General features: G+C 38.7%; 1 long non-coding RNA gene across 1 annotated transcript; it reads right to left on the bottom strand.

Moving 5' to 3' along the window:
- Positions 1-1,236: 1,236 nt before the first annotated feature.
- Positions 1,237-25,314, bottom strand: LOC107316169. The gene is made up of 3 exons (XR_001556208.2): positions 24,941-25,314; positions 12,266-12,337; positions 1,237-11,152 (listed from the first exon to the last, which is right to left on the bottom strand). It is a non-coding gene; the product is annotated as an uncharacterized LOC107316169 (long non-coding RNA).
- Between the last annotated feature and the right edge of the window lie 319 nt (positions 25,315-25,633).

Raw genomic sequence — 25,633 nt, 5'->3', positions numbered from 1 at the left:
GGCAAATATCCCATCTGGAGCTCTTCTGTCCCTAAAATCCACAGCAGTTGTTTTCTAAGTGGGTCAGAACTGAAATTTGTCAAAGAATAAACATTCATTCTTTCATTTACAAACTTAAGATTGCTTAAGTTCCTTTTAAAGGATTTTTCAGCCATTTATCTGGGTTAGGAAAAGTTGTATATTACTGCCAAAAATAAGAACCTTTCACACATGTGGTAAACGCAGTTATACCCAGTATACCCAGATGTATAACCATTTCCTATTCACCAAAATTGTTGAAGCATGAAGCCTTAAATTCCAGGAGATTATGAGTCTTCTGATTTTCCAGGGTGCAGAACAGCTTACTGGCACACAAAATCCAACAAATAGGATACACGCAGATAATTTGCATGGCCAACAGCCACAATTTCTTTCACAATTATAAACCAGCTCTGAAATATCATCTTCTGTTTTGTAATCCTTTCTAAGTTAATTTGAACACAAGTAATCTCAAGGGCTTAATTTTTACATGGCATTGACAAGCATTGTGCTACAATTTACGGAGAGATAATTGCTCATTTACAGAAAAAAACCACAAAACAAAACACAGCAAACATTACAAAAATCCCTTTCGAGATTCCTTCCCCTCCAAGATGAGACGTTCCGCATTCAATTAGAAAGCTCAATGAAAAGTACGCTATTGCTAAACAGTAACATTTTTTTACCAGTTTTCATGTTGATTTCATCAGTTCTCAGAAGGACTGCTGGGCAAAATCATAGGATCATAGGATCACAAGGTTGGAAAGGACTGACAAGATCATCTAGTCCAACCATCCTCCCATTACTGTAGCTACAGCAAACCACTAAACCATATCTTTATAGATCCTTATCCAGACACCTCTTTAACACTGCCAGGGACAGCAACTCCACCACCTCCCTGGGCAGCCATTCCAGTGCCTGACCACTCTGAGAGAAAAAGTTTCTTCTTATGTCCAGTCTAAACCTCATCTGATACAACTTGTAGCCATTTTTTCAGGTCCTGTTTGTTGTCTGGGAGAAGAGGACAAGCCCCTCCTCATCACAACCTCCCTTCAGGAAATTGTAGAGTGCAATGAGGTCTCCCCTAAGTCTCCTCATCTCCAGGCTAAACAATACTTGATGGGCAACCTGTTCCAGTGGGAATAACCAAGGAGGTTGTGGATGCCCCATCCCTGGAGGCATTCAAGTACAGGTTGGATGCGGCTCTGGGCAGCCTGGTCTAGTGGTTGGTGACCCTGCACATAGCAGGGGAGGTGAAACTAGATGAGCATTGTGGTCTTTTTCAACCCAGGCCATTCTATGAGTCTATGTTTCTATAATCACAGGAAGATGGCAAGTTCGTCTACAGCAGCCAACAAAGTGGGGACACAAGGAAGAACATGTGAGACTCTCACATCCCAGTCTGCTGCCCTAAAACACGTTCCCTCAAATTAAAGGGTTCTCTTCAAAGGAAGCTGCTTAGCAAAAAAACTCATTAACTCATGCATGGTGGCTGTTTTATCAGCTCTTCCTTGAAAATTACTATTTAGCTGTGAGTAACCCAGTTATCTCCCATAGAAGTCCTTGTAACACAGAAACCACGTGCAGCTACTGGGATACAAAGCACATTTATCAAAAGAAAATCCTCATTAATAAAGTATAAGAATTCTGGCTCTTTCATAAAGCCTTAATGTGACACAAACCCCTTCTCACCACTTGTGATAACTTTGCCTTTGAAAAGAATGAAGTTTTCTGATGCGAGCTCACATTGGTGGATTTATTGCAAGGATGAATTCGATCCCTTCTTTTCTCTCGTAGAAGCAATGAGGAAAGCAGGTGCAACAAAAGAAAGGGTTTCATGAGACAATAAGAAGTCAGCAGGCTCTTCCAACTTTCTTGCTTTCTTCACTTCCCATGGCAGTGGAGGCAAGGCACAGACTGGGCTATGAGCAGCCCTATGGGAACATTTGGCCAATCTCTCTCAGCACAAATGGATGATGCCTGGAAATAGTGTTCGATTCATCTGCTGTTGGCTTACTGAAACACAGCCTACCTGTAAGCATTTGTCATATTAAGTAACCTCTGCAGCATCGCTGCTGAAGAAGCGTGACAATAAGGAAATTAATTGTTTCAGTGAGAACTTTTTGTCTTGTCAACAGTGTTTCCAAATTTCCACAACAGCAACTGCTATGAAACTTGAGGCATTTACATTTTTAATTTTCCCTTCCCAGAATTGTTTTAATGAACCAATATTACAGTGGCACTGATGGGCACAGATACATGCTGGAACTAATTACTAAGATGGCAGGAGTGAAGATTTAAAATGCGGATTTAATTTTGGAAAACAAGCACAATGTAAAAAAAATCTGCCCTGCAGCTTTTGTAAATATAACTGACTGCACCCACAAGATGACTTTTCTCTTCCCCTCACTTGCATTTTGCCAGCATATTTGCATGCAGTTTTCTGTCGTATTTACTGTAGCCTGTCCCAAAGGCCATTGCTCATGCATTTGCAATTCCCATCCATCTCTTTGATGAAACAATTGAACCCTCTTGTAGCTTTTCTGTTTCTACATATTTTGATCCATTTGCCACTTCAGGAATGTATTTTCAAAGCTCTATGCAAAAAGTCTGCACAGACTTTGGGAGTTTTGATTGTACCACCTGGAGTCCTCAAAGGCAATAACATCTGCTAATTAACAAATAACTCAGTATATTGAAAATCTATCCCCGTAAGCTTTTGGTTGAGAAAAGAAACACGTTAGTAACTAGATTTGCTTTTTGTTATGATCGCTCTCATGCCTTTACATGGTTGGTGTGTTCTAGTAGACAAAGAATAAGAGAAAAAAGGACCAGAAATAGGAAAGAAAGCAGAAATTGAAAATGAACAGATAAAGGACTGAAGAGTAGGATTCTAGTCACGTCTAGTATGGACAAATCAAAGGCTTCTAGAAGGAAGGGCAGTAATGTCTGTTGTCCTCTCCCTACTCTTTTACTTGCTCAATCAGCTGAAGCTGACTGTTTTTCTGTATAATCAGCATAAATCATGTGGGGAAAAGTCCTGTTCTGTGAACAGGCCATCTGTTACTATTTCTCAATACCTCACAGTTTAAAAATTTGGATATCAGTCTTTTCTTTGTCGAGTTTAAATATATATTCTGCCTATATATTTTCTAACACATACTGCAAAGTATTCCTTTGTTATTCGTGATTTTTAGTTTGTTGACCATGTTCCATACATAACTTTTTTTATTAAAGTTCCTTTGAACTCAGTCTTTGAAATAATTACTTTTAAAGGAGTAGGTAGAAGATTCCCCGAATTTCTCCTGTTCCACACTCAGGTTTAAGGTCCATGAGGTTGGAGCAGATCTACTTTGTCTCATTTTCAAGCCATGGGCCACCTTTACAAATTGAACATTCATCTTTGTCATACCTCAGAAGAGTGGTTGAAATGTATCCAGCAAAACCTTCAGGGCATGAACTGTTTTAGAAAGTCTCATTCTAACACTGCCCAAAGCACTAGTGGAAAAAGCTCTTTTCTGGATTAGTTTCTCTTTGATTAATTTTAATCAATTTCTCCTGAAACCACCAGGCTGCAAAATACAACATTTAGATCGACACCTTTCATTATCCCAATCAGTTTCCCAAAAGTCAGAAATTATACCAATCATTCCTAATTTCTGACAGTTAAGTCTCTATTTGATATGTATGCAGAAACACCTTATTTAACAGAAAATTACAGGCTAGCCATAGAAGAAGGATGCAATCAAGGTGAAGCATGACTTTAGGCACCTTTTGGCTTAGCATGATTTCATGCATTGAGTTACATAAAAGATGATAAGCATTTGAGCAGCTCATTTCTAATGGTATGCAATCAGGAACTCACAGTAGGTGTAGGGCAGCCATCAGGTGTCTCTCTATGAACTTCAGGGAGGGAGGAGATCCAGATCCTTGTCCATATTGCAGCAAATGTGCATCTCTTTCTTAGTGCATTCATACATACACTGCTACTGCCCCAAACTGAGATGGTATTTCTGTAATCATCAGTCTGCTTGTGAGAAGGGATTAATCAATGAGATGACACATACATCTATATTAAAACTGTGATTAAGGGTCCACAGATCAATTTTTCAGACCACAGACAAGGTGTATGATAATATACTGCACATTCCAGAGCTTTCTGATAGTTTGGTTCTCTCACTACAATGAAAAATATACCAAAATATGTATAAAAACTTATCAAAGTTTCAGGTTTTAGACAAAAACATAAAAACAAAGCTTTAAATGCTTTTGAATTAAAAAAAAATAGTGTGTTACATGTGAAAAATAGATACTGCTTTCGACAAGCTAAACATTATAAAGCACCTTTATTTCAGCCATACTGAAAGGGTAATATTGAGATGAATAGAATGTAACTTCATCTTTTGTCTACATTTCAGTTTCAAGCAGTATCATTGTCAGGTACCTGTGTTGGGCATGACAATCCTTCATGCCCACACTGAAAAGGCAATGAGGGAATGTAAGTGAAATTCCAAAGCCGCGAACTGTGTCTTATGAAGCTGTGTTGGATGTCATGTTTCACTGCCCTCAGGATGTTCACAAGACTTTAAGTTTGCACTTAAAAGAGCGTCTTGGTCTTATGAAGATAGCTTTGCATATCAGAAAGTAGAAACAAGATAAATCACATGAAAATAGATCATTAGTAGTTACTTTGTAGTCAGTGGTTATTGGGTACTATTGTCACTAATACTGTTATATAATGCCATTTTTGTTTCATTTCAGACAGCAGCTGTAATTGAAAACCATGCACAATAATTGCAAAATGAATAAAAATATGCATTTAAAGTGCTATCACATTCTACAGGGATTTTCACAACGGAAGCAAAATTTAGTTAGATGATATTGCTCTAAATAGATGGATAGAAAGTGAATTTCAGTTAAAACTTAAATTCTAAATGCACTCCAACTTGAGCTCTGTGATTGACTAAACATGTAATTTGCCCCTGAAAGCATAAACTCATCTTTGACAGCTGCGTCTTGAGCACAGAACAGGAGCACAGGGAGGTTACTGCTGTCACTGGCTATGGCAGCATTACACTAAATAGCAACAAGATGTATGTGCACAGTAAGATGTCTCCCTTAAATCCTTGTTCCAGTATTACTTACTTGTCCTGTCCACAAAGAGCTGAAGAAGTTTGATGCTTATTGAGCTGTCCTTAAAGTGAATAATTTACTTCATTTAGGTGGTGTGTCAGAAAAAGAAGCAGCAAAATCCCCTACATCACATAGAAAACTTCTCAGAAAACAAAACCTATTTTCCCAAAATGTCTATAAGGATGACTAATCTGGTCTATCATTTTTAATTAACACAGAATTACTTCTGTGGTACCACTTAGGCTGAATTGGATTTCATGTAAATCAGTGGCACTGACAGATCTTATTCTGTCCTTCTATGCAATATATGCAAGTTGTCACCCAGCTGCCTGGGATGCTTGCAGTAATCCACCTACATTTACTCCATAACATGTGGACTCTTCATTTGCCTACCAATAAAGCACCTTACTCCTCTGACAAAAAGCAAACCAGAACCCTTTTTGTCCCTCCAATCCACAACGCATGGCAAGCTGTAGTCTGTCTTTTTATGACCTGTTCTGATGAGTTAGAATCATAGAATGGTTTGGGCTGGAAGGACCATTAAGATTCCAACCCCCTGCTGTAGGCAGGGACATCCCTCTCTGTAGACCAGGTTGCTCAGTTAGCTGTCATCTGTTCATCAGACAGCCATAGCACATCAATGACACTTCACACAGATGCTCCACTTACCTGGGATCTGCTTAAGATCAGAACTTAGATCAACTGCTTTGATGACTGGATGACAGCCACTGAAGAACAAGGTTAGGATATGACCACCCACCTCCACCTTATTGACTATAACTGCTATGCAGACTTGTTGCTGATGCTTCAGGTAAAGTCAAAAGCTGAATCCAGACATCCCCAAACCTCAAATCAGAGATAAAAGAGAGGTTTCTTTCTTTTTCTTCTAGGCTTGCAGGACTGGGAGAGATGATGCAAAGAATTTGTATGACTTGGATGGGATGACAAAGTCTATTTCCAGTCTGACATTTATTCTGAGCTAGAAATCAGTCTTCTGCTCCAGATTAATATCTACAAGTGTGCTGGACCCAGTGAAAAATAAAGGGCAAACCCTATTTCCTTTAACAGGATTCAAGCAGCCAACTGAAACTTCATCAGACTGAGCCTACAGCTATTAAATGAGTAGTGGAAATGGAAGTGGTACACTCTTCTCCTCCAGACTGACAGTGGACCACACCAGCTCTGTTTCATCTTTATTTTCACTCACACTGCACTTCATCTGAATTTCAGCCTCATAGATCTGTGGAGGATTTCTGTAGTGTATGTCTTGTAAAATTTCTTCCCCTGAAAGCTGTTCTGTTCCTACAGAGTTACCATCTGGAACACAATACTCATTGATCCTCAGTAGGATTTCTGAATTCCACCTCTTCTCTGCTATTGGGAACTTCATTAATTGCTGAATTGATAATCATGATAACATAAAGAAGGATATATAACATCACAATATGAAGGCAAGTGCCTTAACTCTACAGACCCTAAAAGGAGCAAGAAACAAATCTGGAAGAAGAAATGACTGGCATATCACTAAAACAGTCAGACAGAGAAAACAACTTGCAGCTCAGTGTAATTGTACCTTGCAGCTTGCAAGTTGGTATGACTTCTATGATAATAATATCTATAATAGATCATCTCCAGCAAAGAAAATTTGATGAATGTGGTGTAAAATGATGCTTTTCTACTGGAATGGGAGCACTATGTTGAGTCATGTTTGAGGTTCAAATTTAGCTGACTATTGCAAGAGTAGGAAAAGTTCCAAACAGTGATGTTTTAAGCAGATGGAAAGAAATTACTCAGATTTGAGAGGTGCTAAATTTAAGATTCCCACATGTATAAAAAGTGACAAGCAATTTTTACTATCCACAGCTGCTCATGCACATGGATAATGTCTCACACAAGTAAAGGACTTACTAAGTCACCACGTGTGTTAAATTATTCCCTCCAATTGGAAAGGGTGCTGTCCCAGTCTCAGCCCTAATATTAATTACACTATTTTTCCCTTGAACTGTCCCATCACACTGTCACTTCAGAAAGTGGTTGCAAATGCTTCATTCTGACAGGCAAATGGCACTTCTGATGTTGGGGCTGTTCTTAAGTAGTTCATAGCATTCATGGTTAGGGATCACTAGGCAGTACTATCAGGAAAAGAAGCTTAGGAAACTCCTTTAAAACAATATATATATTGTGTTTTTTTCCTAAAAAGTAAATCCCTTCAAAGACATTTGGTCAGGAAGACATTTCCTCATGCTTCCTCTGCAGCAGAGCTCACTGTGCTAATGAGAACCTCAGCCATCCCTCTGACTCCTGTTAGGTAGAAACCTGAAGTTCCCACTGCTGTGAAATACAGATACAACTTTTACCATCACCTTGAATGGAATGGAATATTTCCTTTCCAACTGTTCTTAAACTGCCTTATTTGTTTAATCAAATCTCCCATGAAAGCAATCTGCATGCTCATGTTTATATTTGTCATTTCTTCACACCTGTAATGAGACATAAACTGGATTTATTTTCAGATAAACCTCATTTAACCCCTTAACTTCACTCTAAGTTACAAATTAGTTTGTTAAAATTTCCTCCCTAAGTGTGTCTGTAAATGTTTCACAATATGCTCCTATTGCAAGCACTGCCACTGTCATTATTAATGCAGCACAAAGCATTTCAACTTCCATTACAGAGCTGAAAAACATTTGTCTGGCAAATTCAGCTGAAACATCCCCTTGTGCATCCATGAACTCAGTTCTCTTCTCTGACTGCTGTGGCTGTATTACAGTGGGAAATACATTAGAGAAAGCACTAAGAACTGCCAGCAGCCAGCACCAACACCTTCCAGCCCCTGCTCTTGCAGATGAAGATCTGTAAAGCCTCCAGAACAATAAATAGAAAGATTCCAACTGCAGATTGTTGCCACCTCAGAAAACTGAGTCACTGGAAGATTCATGGAGATGTTTTGTGCTACATTTGCATTTATTACTATTCCGGATTAGTAGTTGTTCTCCCACTTGCAGTCCATCCATAAAAAATCCACTCTGTGATGTTATTGCTAAGATACAGAATTTTGTTCAAGAAACTAAGCTCATCTAAATCAAAAAATATAGCATATTAAAAACAGACTAGATACACTATAGCAAACAAAAATTCAACTATTGTGCAATGCTTTTCTGATGTGATTTTCACACAGTCAGATATAAATTTCCTAACAGCATGCCAGCTCCTAGTCCAGATAATTTGCTGAATTTAAGGTTTTTGAGGATGAAAGTTTATTCAGAACTGCTTCCTGTCCTTTCAGCCAGTCTCTTCTCTCAGAGTTTCATAATGCCATACAGCTTGGGACTTCTGCATGTACAGAAAGAGAGGAATATGGAAGTGAGGAACACTATAAAGGAAAGCCTCACTTTTGCTTAGAGCTGCCCATTTTAAGCATGGTCAATCTAAATTCTTCAAATTTCTTTATGGTGCCAATGAAAGCTGAAATTCATGGTTATATTCTTAGCACTCAACCTTACAGCAGAACAGACAGAATGGAAGAATTTCTTACTTTCTCAGCCTAGCCTGTATTATTGAGAGTGTCTGTAGCAGGCAGGGTGTCAGGAGATATTCAAGACAGCATCTTAACAGGGATATAAGAACGAATGCAGCAGTACAGAATAATGTTTGAGTTGGAAGGGACCTTAGAGGCCATCTGGTCCAACTCCCTGCAATGCAGAGGGACACCCACAGTTCTATCAGGTGCTCAGAGCTCTGTCGCCTGACCTTGGATATCTGCAGGGATTCACACCACCACCTCTCTGGGCAGCCCTTGCAGTGCTTCACTACCTACCCTGGAGGACTCTCAGGCTGCTCTCATGACAGAGACATCTCCCTGGTTAATGGCAAAGGGCTTGTATAAACTCTAGTACAGTAAAACAAAGAGCTTTCTCAAGCCACCCCATTTAAAAACAGCATTTTGTTTTATGAGGCATCAGCAACAGCGTGCAAACAAATCTAAGTGCCCTAGAAATGCTTCATAACCCTTAAGCAAAACAACAGCTGTACATCCCCAAGCAGCACAGAGTGCTTTATTAAGTCTCTAGGTTAAGGTTTTGGGGAAAATAATAATAATAATAATAATAAAAAACCCAATCTATTCTTTCTCACAAATACCATATTGACAATTTGCCCTGTGACCTTGAGAGCTTCCCTGCTCTGTGCCATCCCAGCTTTGTGCTGGGAGCACTGGCAGACCAGGAAAAGCAGCCTTATGTTATTTCCTAAATAGCCATTCAGGATTCTGTGCTAAGATGGTGATAGAAAAATTCAAGATTATGAAGTTAAAAAGCTCTAATTTCATCCTTAGATGTCCACCATGGCCTAAATGTTCTTCTGGAAACATTTGCAAATGCTTTTAAAAGTCACAATGATCCATTTATAGGATATCATCCTTTCACAAGTGCAAAATAATGAGTTTCTTTTGCAAAAAGGACAGCATCAGTAAACAGGACAACAGGTGAAATTTACATCCAAGGAGTTGTTTAAAACCCACGGGTGACACACTGATGGTTTGAACATTTAATAGAAGTCCATTATGGAAACCAAACAGTAGATTTAGAGTTCTAAAACAACAGATTCAAATAGAATTGGCAACTCTCTTGTGCATGAGGTTTTATTCTAAAAGCTAGGCAGGAATTTACTACAGCTATCATTCTGTTATATATAGAATGTTAGCAGACATAAAAAAGTGCAACTACTATATAAGATTTTCTGGGTATGCTGTGCCAGAATTGCAATGTACTTCTAACAAGCCAAGTAAATGCTAACCAGTTCGTTGGGGTTTATCCTTTCTTTAAACAATGAAATGAACTCTTCTATCTGCTGAATCAGTCCCAAAGAGCATATACCAACTGCTCTGCTTAATTAATTAATATCTTTTCCACTGTGAATCTTAACCTCCCTATAATAAAATGTGGTGAGATTAAACAACGCCTTAATTACTTGTTAAATAGTACAGCATAGATTAAAAAATGCTACATCACAGTTTTGCAGAGGTGGGAAGTATTTTCTTATACAGCTGCTGCTGAAAGAAATTTCAGTCTCAAGAAGTGAAAAGTAAATGCAGCATGATTAATTTTGCTGTAGGGGTATCATCATTTAGGTGCCTATTCTCTTTCAAACTATTTCATTTCCTCCTTTTAGTGGAATATGTTAAATATGCACCTTTAGTACTAGTGAAATCTGCCTTGTGCAGAGAGGTGAGATGGGGATGAGATCACAAGCACAATAAACCATTTATGACAGAAGTTTCCCTAGCATGATTCTAAATTAGTATTAGTAGGAAACAAACACTCGCATTGGTAACATCAAAACTGTTTTCCACCATCAAGAAAACATGCTGTTGGATTACTGGTAGATACTGATAACATTTTATTGCAAAGCTGATGTATTTGGCAGCTTTTTAATTGCATCCACTGCCTATAAGTGTGTGCTCTAACAAATCATACATGATGACATTAAGCTAATGATAAAATAATGGCCTGTGAAGGACTAATGTTGTTATCATAATTTAATAACTCAAGCAGAGTATACTTAGGATCACTCCGTTATTTCCTTTAAGTAGTTTCTAAAACTGCTTTCTTTTATTTTTCCAAGCTATTCTGCCAAAATGCCCAGTGAAAACAAATACCATTGCAGAGTGGAGCGTACTGTGCTTTGATAAACAACTGGCTGTGGTGACATCTCTGATAGTAAACCCCGTCCATCCTTCACAAGTCTGAGGCTTGAACAGACTGATGTGCTCCTGCTCCAGTTACATGTGGATTATACAAACTGTGGTAGAAATGGATATCACCACCGTTTCCTCATTCCACCCACTTACCCACTTAACAGAACAGTCTGTCCCAGTCCAAATCTTTTGGTGTATCCAAATCTGTTGCAGGCTTGGCTGGTTTCAGGGCAGAGTTGTCTATAAAATGCTCTTTTTGTAGTCCTAGATAAGGCTCCCTGCCTTAGATGTCCGGGCTTTATGCTGCTAAAATGAGATAACAGGGCAAATTGTTAGAACTAGGGACAATAAAAGAAGTAAAAATATTTTCCATGATGCAAGACATTTGTTCATATAGTCTTCAAAAGGGTCATCAGATAATGAACACAACAAATAATAGCCCTTAAAAATAGTAGCCACTTTTTTTGCTCTTAACTAGGCAGAGCGCTTTGATTGCAAACACTGCTTAAAAACAGTCTTTAATGACACGGACTAATTTATATTTTAAAAAGTAACCAAATACTCCAGTTTTTAAAATTCTGGGATGGCTCAAGGAGAGAACAACTAAATGTTTAAGGCAGTGAAAGTCACTCATGCAATACAAGCCAACATTAGCTCCTGCACAGCTTCATTGACTCCATGTGGTCAGTGAGACAAATGATGCCCTTAGCTGCCACATAGAGAAGTTGCTCAACCAAATTTCCAGCAGAGAATTTCAGAAAGAAAGGCCATAGTTATCTAGAATTTGGTAGCTGATAGTTATTCCTCTTCCATAACCTGACCAAAAGGTAACTAAATTCAGAAGAAAGAATTTCCATTAGATAATAAGCTTCGTCTTTGGACTTCAGTTTGCTTATTATCTAAATGCACTGTTGGGAAAAATGATTTAGTATAGGTCAGCATTTTCTTAATCTTATGTATTTGTGGTGTGATTTAAATTGCTTCCCATACTTAAGCAAAAGGTGATGATGCAACTATCAAGTTTCCTACAGAAACATTAAAGTTTTCTTAGCACAGCCGGTAAACACTGGAAAAGGAAAGGCATCCTCTGTGCTCCAAATCACATGGGACATGGGCTATTTTACAATTCATCTGAAGAGTTATAAATAATAAATGCTCTAACATAAGGTCACTGAATGTCACTATTTCTGGTTTTGCCTTTAGAACCATGTTTAAAAAAAGAAATCTTTTTCTTCCCTTCTCTCACACACCACATACATCAAAAATTCAGCCTAAATAATCCATATAGTTCTCCTTATTTGCCCCCCCACAGATTTTTCTCCACACTTTGGTGTTGACTGAGTACATTTTTGGTGCCTTCTTCCTCAACTCTCCTTGATAATCCCTGTAGGCTTTCTCTAGTTTTCTTTCATCGGTTACCTCCTCTTTGATCTTGGGGATTCTTTTCTTTACCAGTCTTGAAGCTTGTGAGCCATGTTTTCAGAATTAAAGCTGAAATTGTGAAGAACAGCATGGAATAAAGATATGCATATTAAATGAAATATTACATCTCAACCTAAGAAAGAAGAAAATAAATTAAGTAGCTGAAAGGTACTAATCCAAACATTAGATTCTCTGCTGTGAGCCATACAAAATACAAGCTCTTGTTGTCTGGAGAGGTTTTCCAAATACCACCTATTTATTTATGTTCATCTATGACAGGAAAACTTTGGCCTTAGGTCTCTCTCAACAAAAATGCCTCATAAGGATGAATTTCTGTATGGCAAATCAAAGGTGTTAGAGACTCTGCTTGATTATATTTTAAAGTTTGCTGCACCTTGGCACAAGATTCAAATTCTGCCTTGGAAGCTATGGTCTTGAAGGCAGGAAATATGACTGCCACTGGAGCTGTGGTGCTGACAATGCAAAGACTCAAAGCAATTGCCTTGCTCTTGGTGAGCTGCCCTTCTGTTGATTGAGATAGGTCAACGTGGAATTGGAGGATGAGTAGGGAGAGGACAACAGGAAGGAAACCTAGATGCTGGGAAGAACACAGTCATGGCACAGCAGAGGTAGGGAAGGCTGAGGTCAGGCCTTGTCCTCCCTTCAAGGGACCACTGTGCAAATGCATGGCTCCAAACCACCCAAAATGGGCTAATTGCTCTCATTTTGACTAGTAGGGCTCTGAGAGGTGATGGTCTGAAGTTGCACCAGGAAACGCTCAGATTGGATATCAGAAAAAATTTCTTCTCCAGATCTCAACTCTCAAGACTGTCTATTGTATTAACAAGTAATTGAAAGTTAGAAGCATTTAGAATATTCAAAAATATTTTCATATTTCAAAACTGACAGGGATATTTTATGCTGTCTAGGAACACACCACGTGCCCCTAGACTCAGAAATTCATTTTATTTGCTATCATTTTACAGCACAACTGTCTGTGTATCAACACTGATTTTTCTGTTCCTCTCCTAGGCCAATTCTTTAAATCTTTATCTGCTAGTACTTAATGACATTTCTTGTTAAGAACCACACTGGAAGTCAATATCTGTTGTCAGACAAATCAACGTGCAATGCATTTTCCAATAAAGTTCATACCAATACTACCCTGGTGGAATTCTGTTTAACTATATATTGAAAATATATTAACTGCAGAGGTGAACACTGACCAACACGTCCATTTGCCTTCAATACTGAAATCAATTCAGTCTTCCAGCATAATCAAAACTTCAAGACATCTACATAAAGAGAACTTTGCATTTAGGATTGCTGCAGAAGAAGGACCGAACTAAAAGACAACGGAGAAGCAGCAGGAATTGTACGTTGCATTATGTAGCAGAATGGGAGAAACAGTCTATTGTAATATCTATTACCCTGATGTTTAACTTCAATAATTGGCTATGTCTTTGCATCTGTACCATTTCACAAAAGTACTTCCATATTTGCTGGGCTTTCTGTGCCAATAATACTATATCGATGAGTGGTTTAAGAGTGCTCATAAAACACAGGCTGCACTATAGTTCATTCACTTACCTTTAGGGCAGGTTTTTACAGTTTCAACAGCACAAGCAGGCTGACATAGGCATGTATACTTGTGCCTGCTAGCTATTAGTGTTTTAAATTAGTGATTTACAAGAATGTGGGAGCCTGTTCAATTATTTTTGCCCGATGTCAAGCTTTCTGGCTGTACAGACAGCAAATCCAGCCTTGTGGCTGACCTCCTACACACTGATGGACTTCTGAGTCTCAGCTGAGAGTTTAGCATGTGACGTTTTAAACAAGGATGGGGCAAGACAGCCTCACTAAGAATCAAATGCACATCCCCCAAAGACACAAGATAATAACCTACATCAAATGTTGTCCTGTGTATAATGAAGAATTCCATTGATTCCAGAGGGCTTTAGATCAGCTTGTAAGTATACACAAGAAAGCAAAGACATTTTTATTTAATAAATAGAATAATCTAATGAATAGAATAATCTGCATCTAGGAACCAAACTCCACACTGTGAAAGGTTCCTTTTTTGTTCTCAAGCCAGATCGAAATACTGTGATTATCATAATCTTTTATCATGCTACAGTTCTTTCATACAATGTTTTTCATTAACACAATTTATTCATAAACCACATTTTTTTTTCCAATTCCTGCAAGTGCAGCTTGCTCAAAACATTGTATGCTTTCAACCTTGAAACTCTGTCTTGCTCTGTAAACTGATGTATTACCTTGTAATTTCAGCTCCACATGACCCTTACTACTATAGTTTGCTTTAATCCCTATTACTGTTATTATTTATGCAGCTCCCAGTGGTATACAAGACATTCATTAAGTATTCTCTGCTTTGAAGTAAGCACTGAATGTAAAGCAGGTCACCCATAGGAATTTATTACTTAAGCATTTTATTTCATCATATCTTTAGGAAACCCAGTAATTTTATAATGTGATTCCCTGAATTACAAATTCATGAGGGATTGATTATATGGCTGTAAAACATTACCAGATGAAAGGGGCTTATTCAGTCACTAACTCTTAAAACTCCATAACTACTGCATAAATACTCAAAGGTACCAACTCACCCAGGAGATCAGTGCTCCATGAAGACAGATTTAGGTTAGATATTAGGAATAAATGTTTTACTCTAGAGGGTGGCTGGGGCTGTTCAGTCTGGAGAAGAGAAGGCTCTGAGGTGGCCTGATAGCAGCCTTTCAATATCTAAAGAGGAGCTACAGGAAAGAAGGGACAGACTCTTTTACAGGGTCTGTCGTGACAGAACCAGGGAAAGTGGCTTCCAGCTTAAAAAGGGTAGATTTAGGTTGAATGGAAGGAAAAAGTCTCTTTACAGTGAGAGTGGTGAGGCACTGGAGGTTGCCCAGAGAGGAGGTTGATGCCCCATCCCTGGAGACTTTCAAGTCCAGGCTGCATCAGGCACTGGGCAACCTGTGCATCTCTCTGTTTGTTGCAGGGGAGTTGGACCAGATTGCCTTTAAAAGTCCCTTCCAACTATAAGGATTCTATGATTCTAACTTCAGTTGTAGTGTGTTATATTTTTCAGTCTTTAATCTTGTAAATACTTCGTCCCCTACATAGGCTCACTTTTTTCACGCTTTCCCTGACCTAGGAGAAATCAGCACTGATTGTATCTCTATTTTCTCCCTTTAAGAAAGAGTTGATAATTCTTGGCTAACTACAGCCTTAGCTGTCTGATCCAAAAGCCTTGACAAGCAGATACCATCCAGATATGAATATTAAAGAAGAATCTTAAGGCAATATAAAAACTATATTTTCCACCATGAACACTGAAGAATACAAAAGTACCGAAATGGTTACAGCATAGCAAAGAATACTCAAATAAGAAATTACTGTTCAGCAGAGCTTCACAGAGCTGATTAGGATGGAGGACTCTCAGATCAAGGTACACAGAGAGTTCAGGGACAGAACCAGACAATTTTAAAGTACCCATAAGTTAAATCCCCAAATAATGTGCTTGAAAGTATTTTCACTTACTTCAGTAGCAGAAAACAATATATAAAAAAAATTAAATGCACAATAAAACAGCTTCATGTTTACCTGACTGTAAATGGAGTTTTATGCCAAAAATAGTCATTCCTCATTCCAACCTCATTATGTTCAATATAACAGCAACTCTCATAGTAGCTATTTTCTTACCATGAGATATCACCAAAGAAAATGCCACCTGACGTGCTTTTGGTAGAGCAATTTGTTTTGAACTTCCAGCATGAAAGCTGCTAAGATATGTGAAGACAAAAACTGTGGTGCAGGCAGCCATAAGCTTAGGGGTTCATTAGGCCTTTTAAGTTTAATATCACACATGGGCTGAGCAGAGAATATCAGTGGTACCTCAACTGAACAACAAAGTAAACATGTAATAAATCCTTGATCAGACCAAACCACTGCTTTGATTTGACAGTACAGGGTCTGCATCTGGAACTTGAGGCTCTCGTTCTCACACATTAAACCACCCTTGTTCATCAGCTCTATTGTACAACAGCCATTGGAAACCTTAATTTGGCTCTACATTCAACACTCAAAGTTTCTATTACGATTAGGGCTAACAAATTGAATGCAATAGATTTCTTCCCCAAACCTGCAACATTATGCTTCAGGCTGCTGGCTAAATGACACCTACTGGCTTCCATGTTGAAAGGAGTGAAGCATGCTTGAAATTATAAGGATAACAAGGTACCATTTAGGTAGAAAATAGTTATCATCTATCAAAATAATCTTTAAGTTACTGGATGAAATTTCCACCTAAGATGACCGTGATGCATAACAAAGCATGTAGACAAAACAAAATTAATTACACAGATAAAAACATACTTAGCAGAGCACAGAGAGGAAAAGGGAGGGGATAGAGTGGGAAACTAAAAATGACCATTAAAAATCTCATTAAAGAAGGAAGAAGAAATACTTGAAAGGAAATATAGCTGCTAGAGAGATGAAAGTCACAAGAGAAAAGAGGGAATGAAACAACGGAATGTACTTAGGACCAGAAATAGCCCAAGGGGAAAATTAGACTGAAAAAGATGGAAACAAAAGAAGGGGAAGTGTTCAGGCTAAAGAAGAAAAAGCAAAAAACCAAAGCAGTGGGCAGAGGCAGAAAAGCGTAGTACTCTGTATTTCATTACTACTGTCAGGGTTTACTACTTCAATAGACTGCAAACACTTAAACCAAACTGGATGTAAGCAACTTCTGTACACAGGCTGCAGCACCCTGCAGAAGCTCTCAGCGCCTGATTGCACAGTCTCACAAGGATGTCATTTCTCATGTTTGTTTTTCTTTTCTTCAGATGTAGCTCCTGCCCATTATTTAAACTCAGCTCACTGAATCCCAAAGCAGTTGACTTCTTAACACCAGCTTCGCAACTGCTTGTCTTCACAGCATCTGTCTTTTTTGGCAGCAGCAAAGACAAAATATGACCCAAGTAGCTTTGTGCAAGGCATCGATTTCTCATCTCTCAGCAGCACTTACTCAGATTTCCCTTTGCTGCCTTCAGTTACATTTCTGCCCTTTAAGCAATAAAGCGTATGTGTAATTTTATTTTCTTAATTAGCATGGAATCACTCTAATTAAGCAATATAATAATAAGTAACAAGTTTTGGCCCCCATTGGTGCTAATGTAAATCAGGTGTTATTTCAATACCAGATAGCAACTGAAAGCAAAAATTGTATGCAACTGTTCTTGGCTGCTACACAACACCAAGGGCATATGAAAATAATTTGCCTTCAGGTTTATAAAGGTACTTCCTTTTGTTTTAAAGGAACGTTTTAATTAATACCTTCACTTATTTCTAATATACTTTCTCCACTCTTCTACTGTTTAAGAAAGTAAAGCAGCAACAGTGCACAGAGATATTATACCTGAGCTGATCGAAGGGTCACAGAAGTACCAAGACAAGTAGGAAGCTTTGTTTTAATTAGCAATAATTGTTCATTAACAGTTTAACAGTTGTATCACCTGACATAAAATAGATTTGCAGTATATCTTGAACTTCAACACGTGCTTATGTCTGAAGCCAAAGCTGACACAAGCAAGAATTAAAGTCCTCTACTGAAGGATTTTATAATCTGGTGTACATGAGATATTTAAAACTATAAATATATCATCATTTAATAACTCATTTGCATGTTAAAATTGATAGCAAAAGAATGCACGAGTTGGTTTATGGCTGCAACACACAATGGATTTACTCAGTGATATAAGCCAGACTTGATGGTCAAAATTGTGTAACATCTTTAACAAGTAATTTGCCTCTCCACAGTCATCAGACACATTCACACCTCTGCAAGGAGATATTTTGGAGCACTAGATAAAAAAAAAAAAAACAAAAAAAAAACCCTACACACTACAGATCTTCATATGCTCTTTATGAACACAGTTTCTGCTTTTCTGTTGTTATTGATTACGGATTTGAACTGAGTAAAAGAAGAAACAAAGCCAATAAATTGATGGATATAACTAAAGCATGGTTCAGAAGCATTATTTCCTCTGTGTGACAACTTCAGTTTTCAGGGAAACAGAGCAGGCTGGTAAACATCCACTCCCTGTTTCTAGAAAAACGAGATGGAGGAGAACAAATGTTGCCTCTGGCCCTTCATTCCTTTGTTGCTCCTGTTCAAATAACTTCTCCAATTTAGCTACAACTCTGTTACATGCTTTCACTCCTCTTTGTCCTTCCCAGCTCCAAACAGCTCCCCATTTCCCTCACTAAAAGCAACGCAGAAAGCTTCAATCATACCCCACCCCTGCTGTCCCCCAGTTACTTCGCGCTGGAAAGCTATAAACTCTCTAAAGTAACTTTGATATTTCATTTGCATTTGGAAGATTTCCCTTCCGATGTGCTCTCGGTATGGCAGTAAAGCCATTCCAATGCAATGGCTAATTAATGCTCGTACTTGCCCCTTCTCATCATGCAGTAAAATATGCTCTTCAGAAGAAGGCGCATGCCTGTATAGCTGAGAATCAGTGACAAAGAGCTTTAGCCCCTCTGAGCAGCAAACTTCAATGCTACATTCAAGCACTCGTAGCCACCTTGGAGATTTTCCAAACACTGTTTGATTGCTCCTCATCAGCCTTTGTGTTCCTGTGCTTCACTTTTCTTCGAGATGCAGCTTTTGTTTGAAGTGAAAGCCCATCATCGCTAACAAAGTCAGAGTTTCAATTCTTAGGTACCAGCAACATCCATTGTAGCCTGCCTGTCACACACAGCGGGAGTTAAGGCTGTATAGACAAGAGTCCAAAAGCACTCACCTATCTGCCACAGACAGAAAACCACCTGAGACCAAAAATAAAATGCTCCATCTCACTGCATCAGTCTGTTTGAATAACCATTCTCATATCCCTGCCCGAGGCTCTTGTTCTATCGTTTTGCAATCCCCTGACAAGTACCATTTGGGTTTTAAATGCCTTTCTTCCCTATGGAAACTAATTAAGCAAGATGAAACACTTTGTACTGCAAAGGTTTGGTGTTTTCTTTTCCTACTAATTATTTTGATTGAAGAGCAAACCTCCATTGCAGCTATTGGTACAGTCAGGTATTTTATAGCTCTTTTTCCATAGCTGCTCCGAACACTTCATATTTGCTGGATTAACTCCCATAGACCACAATGGCCATCATCCCTCAGGGGAAGCATTTCAGCAATGCAGAAAAGCTTTCCTGACGTTCCATTGCTTTCATATAGCTCGTGGCTATCTTAGCAAATGTTATTGGACAAGTCATTGTAAGGAGCCTTTTAGCAAGTCGGAGAGGTCAACAAATGAAATAGAAAACAATCTTGCTGTTTAATACTTTTCATAGTTCATTTCACTTACCCATTCACCTGGTTGTTCCTAATCTATTGATACCCAAGTGTGACATCTAATCAGAGCCCTTCTGTACAGGGAACGGGTTGTTGTTTCTACCCAGCAGCCATAGAATAGCTTATTTAGCCTAACAAAACAAGTGTAAAATGCTCTCCAGAAGGTACTGAAAGGAAACAATTAACAGATGAACTTCCATGACTGCTCTTGACAACATTATACATCCCACTGTTGTCATATCTTGTCTTCAGTTGACAAACAAAGATTCTCCCAGGAGTACATCTATGTCAACAAGTGGCTCTGTACTGGCAGGTTCAAATTAGTAGTTGATGTGAATTAGCATAAAACTTTGGCATCCTTCCTCTTCACTGCATGGAATTTGAGGAAAGCAAAATCAGGTGGAATTAAAGTTTATCCTTTCAGAGCTCTTGTGGTAAATGACAAAGATTTAGAAGATCAACACTGAACAGAGGGAAGAGACGATGTAGAAGAAAAAAAGGTTGGAAAAGCAGCTGAACAATCGGGATAATAAAAAATAAAATAAAATAGAAAGACCAAATAGAAAGACCAGCACTTTAAAGATCAAGAGGAGTATAAGACACAGCAGACAAAGTACTTGGCTGAAAGATCAAGAAAGGTTTTTGGCATGGTGAAAAAGGGTGGAAGAAAGTTTTGACGTTAAAACAGAGGAGAGCAATACCGAAATTTGGCTGGAAAGAGAAAGGGAGATGCAAAGAATTTGGATAAAAATCATTTTCAGTTCAAGATGGAAAGGACTCTCTATCCCAAAAGCAGGAAGTAGAGTGCTTGGAATTCTCTATTGTAATCCTCCTGTGCCATGAGTTTTTTGTTTGCTGTTGAGCCAATCACTTAAGTCAATATTTTCAAACACAATTGTTCTGATTGGACCATGACTTTTAGGTCCATTGAGCCACTGCTATATCTACAGTGAAAGAGAGACAGTCATAGGAGGAAAAGAAAACTTATTAAATCTTGAAGGCCACTGAAGAAATCTGGTTTTTGATGCTGTTAATTAAGAATATGAGGTGTAGAACTGTAAACAAAGTGCACCACCTTGTTGTGAACTGTTACAGTTTGTATGGACGTTAAAACCCTGAAGTTTTCCTGAATTCCTGCATGCAAATTCTGAACAAGACTTCAAAGGAAGTTCCAGTAGGATTACCCAGGATAAATCTCATTCTTTAATACTCCTTTCTTTTTAGATATTTATAGAACACCGCCTGTTGGTGATAACTAGGCATACAGCATACAAAACCTTGGTCTACAAACAAATGAAATAAAATGTCATGCTAACACAGCACATTTAAAGTATTCTGGTCTACGTTTTCATACCCTATAACTTAGTCTGTTTAAAGTGGATAGAAAAAAAATATATATATATATAATAAATAATATTTTATATATATATATATATATATTTCCCCCTTTGCTTTCAGAGTAGCTTTCCATAACTAACACTGCGCAAAAGGTTTAAATCTGTTGTGAAGAGCAGTTTATTTCCCCTAACTTGTTCAATTTTCACATGCTTTAAAGTAACTTTAAAGCTCTCCATCCAGTTACTGAGACCAGCTAGTATTTTAATCTTCCTTTTTTAATGCATTCAATCCAATCAAATCTTACTTTAATTGCAGTCAGCCAGTGTCCTCACTACAACAGGAATGCAAATGCAGAGCACCCTGGCCTCCTTCCACATGAGGTCCTGTGTACCAACCTCAGAGGTGACTGATGAGAAGAGGTAGCTGCCAGTGGCAGCCAGTTGGAAAACTGATCCATGTCTGAGACACTACTCAATGAGATCAGGTGGCCTCAGACAGGCATTGCGCCCGTCTTTAGTAGTATGACAGATTAGGGTTAGGTAGGCAACATTTAGAGATGACAGAGAAACAAAATGGCAGTGTCTGGTAGGACAGAACTGAAAATCATCACAAAAGAAATGGCAACAACATCTATAGAATTAATAGATGGGCTCAAGAAGAGACTAAGGGAAACAGATCTAATAGGGCTTGGAGCCTTTGGTTTCTTTATTTCATGCCAGTATTTTACCTAAGCTGGCCTACTTGCTATTACAAATATTTCAGACACTTCTGTTGTTAAAATAGCTCTGTAAGTCATGGTCAAAGCAAGCTGATTGCTGCACTGAGCTTATTTTTACCTTTGTAAAGTACGTTCTAAAAATTAAAAGGTGGAACAGTTTTGAAGTTGGACTGAAAATGCTAATGTGAGAATGTGAAAACAGAATTGGTCCTCTGGGGAGCTCAGATGTATAATTTTCCTTTAAATAATGGCAAATCCAGACATCATTTGCTGCTTTTTGGGTGCAGAGTTCCCCATCTCCCTTGTGGCAGTAACTATGGCCAGATCAATGACTGCAGTGTTGATCATATGCTCCTCTAACTGGTACTTGACCTTTATCAGAGGAATGCAGCTGCCCAGTCATGAGCAGCACATACAGTATTAAACAGATTTCATTTTAATTTTTGCTTCCAATAAAAGAGGTTATCCATTAAGACCAATGATGGAAGCCAGCTCTGTGTTCTCCCAGCCCACCACCTCTTGTTTTCTGTTTTGTCTATTATCTGTGCCAGTACTTGATAACTACCAAAGCACACATATGTTTATGACTGCGTTTTCTACTGTAGTTAGAGCTGCCACAGCCAGTACTCAGGACTTCCCTGTCTAAGACACTGAGCTGTACTTCAATATACATCATCTGTACCAGCCCCTGATCCCAGAGTTTTATAAAAAACAGGAGGTACCAAATGCAATAACAAGTAGCAAGGCTTGGCTTGTTTGCTTTTTAAATCAAATAAGCGTTGCCTACATTCAGATGAATTGTGTGCATTTCAGTAAAATGGTTACATTTGACATTAATATTTCCCCTATTGAACATAATTTTACAAATCCAGTTTTCTGTTGTTGGTTCTGTGTATTTTCTTTGGATGGGAATTATCTCAGTGACCCCTGATGTCTGTGTTATCTCAGTGACACTCATTTGGAGGGTACACAGCCACTTGCACTGGTTAATATTTAGAAACCTGGAGTTGATTACTGTAATTTCTATTCAAACAGGCATAACAAGAAAAAGAGCAAGAGGCTGGATTTCTTGGTGCAGAGCTGTTTTTTAATTAAAGACATAAGGAACTATCTTTTATTTTCCTCTTTACACTTCCCCAGAATACTAAAGCAAGGCACAGTTGGTAGGAAAATGCAGTAACTTTTACTACACCAACTGGTACATCCAAGAGAAGCAGCCAAATGGGCGCACCGTGCTGAGCACAGCAGCTGAAGGCCAGGGATTTACCCAAGGCCAAGCAGCCTCTGCCAAGACAGCACAGATACCTTTTAAGAGACAGCAGCACTGTGTCCACCTAAGGGTAAAAAGGCGATTTGGAAAAGACCTCAGCTGTACAGCTCCACTTATGCTGTTTGCATGCAAATATCCCTTTGCATCTTTTGCCTCCAGCTTTCCTTAAGCAGCTCTGTCACATGCCAGACATTTCTGGTAATTCTTCTTATGCAGAAAAGTCCTCCCACAAGGACAAGTGTCAGTCACTCTCTACCTGCTTGTAAGAACAGCGATAAAGCTCCATTCAAACCACACACAGCCCTGGGCACGTCCATCAGGAGTCCTGTGGTGGTGTTTCTTTCTGAACAATTCTTTAAGCTACAGAAAGCCCAGGATGTGTGATGAATGAGTTATTTATATTGTTTCCTATGTAGTTTCTTTGCAGAGGCAAAGAAATTTCAGGAAGCATTCATTCAGAAGAGAAAGAAGAGCAACATCAACAAAACAAGGAAATGAGAAAACAACTACAGAATAGAAATTGGAATCCAATCCCCAGTAGCCCCACCAAGACACCAGGAAGACATTTAGGTCCCACAAGCAGTATTTTACTGTTCAAAATAACACTCAGAAGCCTGCTATATCCCATTGCTATCTCCCATTGTACACTGACCTAGATTGTTCAGCTTCCTGACCTTCTGTTTAACATGCAGCTGCTTTCAATAGTCTCAATAGCCATTGCCAGCAAACACTGACAAAAAGACACAGCAAACAAAAGGAATCACAAAAGAAACAATCACCACAGGCAAACGCAAACAGTACATGTATGAACAATAATACATTCCTTGATGTGGCACATCTCAGGAAGTATATTTGCATGTATGAAATCACAGAATAATTAAGGTTGGAAAAGATGTCTAAGACCATCTAGTCCAACCCACCTTCACCATGCCCACTGACTGTGCTGCTCAGTGCCACATCTCCACAGCTCTCAAACACCTCCAGGAACAGTAACACAACCACGTGTGTGCAGCCTGTGCCAGTGCCTCAATGCTCTGAGAAGTTGTTCCTAATAACCAACTTGAACCTCCCCTAGCACAACATAAGGACCTATTATCCTATCACTGCTATGTAGAAGATATTGGACCACACCTTGCTATGACCAGCATAGACTCAGGACTGCCAAAGGGTGCTTCTTCTAATAACTTCTTCCATTTTACATCCACTACAACTTGTTTCCAGAAAGATCAGATGCATTTTAAGAGATGCCACCTCTACACTACTGAAAGTTATTCTCCAACCTTATCATACACTTCTAATGCTACGAGAGATTACCAGTCCCACTCTTAAGAAGAATTAAAAGTCAACACAGCACTCCTTGATTATAACTAACTTTGGACAAATCTTGGCTTGAGCCAACAAATTTCCCATATTCTCATCATGCTCTGAGTGGAAACTTGGATTTCAAGGGCGCATTAGCTAGTGATAGAAATACAAAGATATTTAATCTTGAGTATTTTACTCATACACTTGCACACAGAATAAATAAGGTTAAATTTACTCAAACCTTTGAAACCCTTGAAATGCAAAGCATTTGCTGCTAAATATTAACTATACTGTAAGGAAACCATACAAAAGGGATAAAAAAGTGCACTTAACTAGGGATATTTTCCAAGTAGAAAATTAAGTTTTCCAGTGTTTTCTATTCCTGAAACCCTCAGAAAAGCTTCATTCATCACGAAGCGAGTTCACTGAATTGCTCCACAGTTTCTGATCTTATCAGCTGCAAGCACTGCAGATTTAAATCACACAGAGTACCTGCTCACACCAATGCACATCATAAGGAAACCCAATTATATAGCATAAAGCAGAATATCTTGATTGAAAGAAAACTCACTGGATGTGGGGAGGAGAGTAAAACAGTGAAAGCTTATTTATTCCCACATCTACTGAATTTATATGAAGTTAAAAAAAAACAAACAGATTTTTCCTTACCTAAGTCAAGGATATAACATCTAAAAGTGAATTAACTTGAAACATTTCATTCCCTTTGCTCCTGCATAAGTTTTCTACACACACTTCACCTGAGCTCTTCTCTGATTTTAACAGCTGCTTTCACTAACATTCCTTATTGCTGGAGTGTTTCTCTCATTTAGTTTGTTAGGTTCAGCTCTTCAGAAGCATGTAACTGCTATAATTAAACTCAGGTGTGATTTCCTTTGCACTGCACGCCTGCCACAACTCTGCATACAGTACTGACCCTACTGAAGCCAACAACAGAACTTCCTCTGAATGCAGTAATATTTCCATCTTCATAAAAAAAATCACCAGGCAGTTGTCACATGTATAACTCACATGGTTACCGCATGCGTAACTGCTCCTTTGGGGCACAGCCAGAGCCTGGAAGACCTTTGTATTTAACAAATACCTCCTCTCAGCTGCTGCTATTTGATTTCATTTTCCTCTGACTATCTGCCTCTGGAACTTTTTAACTTTTCAGCCTGTGGTTTGTGTCTCTCAGCACCCTGCCCCCCATCACCAGGAGCTGCTATCCATACTTCTGTGTTCAGTCAACCTTTAGGGCTAAAGACAAGAGGCACACAGCACTCCATGACATTTCATTTAACCACCTTTGCCAGATCTTTAGATACCTAGAGTACTTGCTAATGCACATCAAGCCACCTCAGC

This window comes from Coturnix japonica, chromosome 6, assembly GCF_001577835.2.
Source record: "Coturnix japonica isolate 7356 chromosome 6, Coturnix japonica 2.1, whole genome shotgun sequence".
Taxonomy (NCBI): domain Eukaryota; kingdom Metazoa; phylum Chordata; class Aves; order Galliformes; family Phasianidae; genus Coturnix; species Coturnix japonica.
Note: the sequence above shows the minus strand (reverse complement) of the source record. Positions and strands in the feature narration are given on the sequence as shown.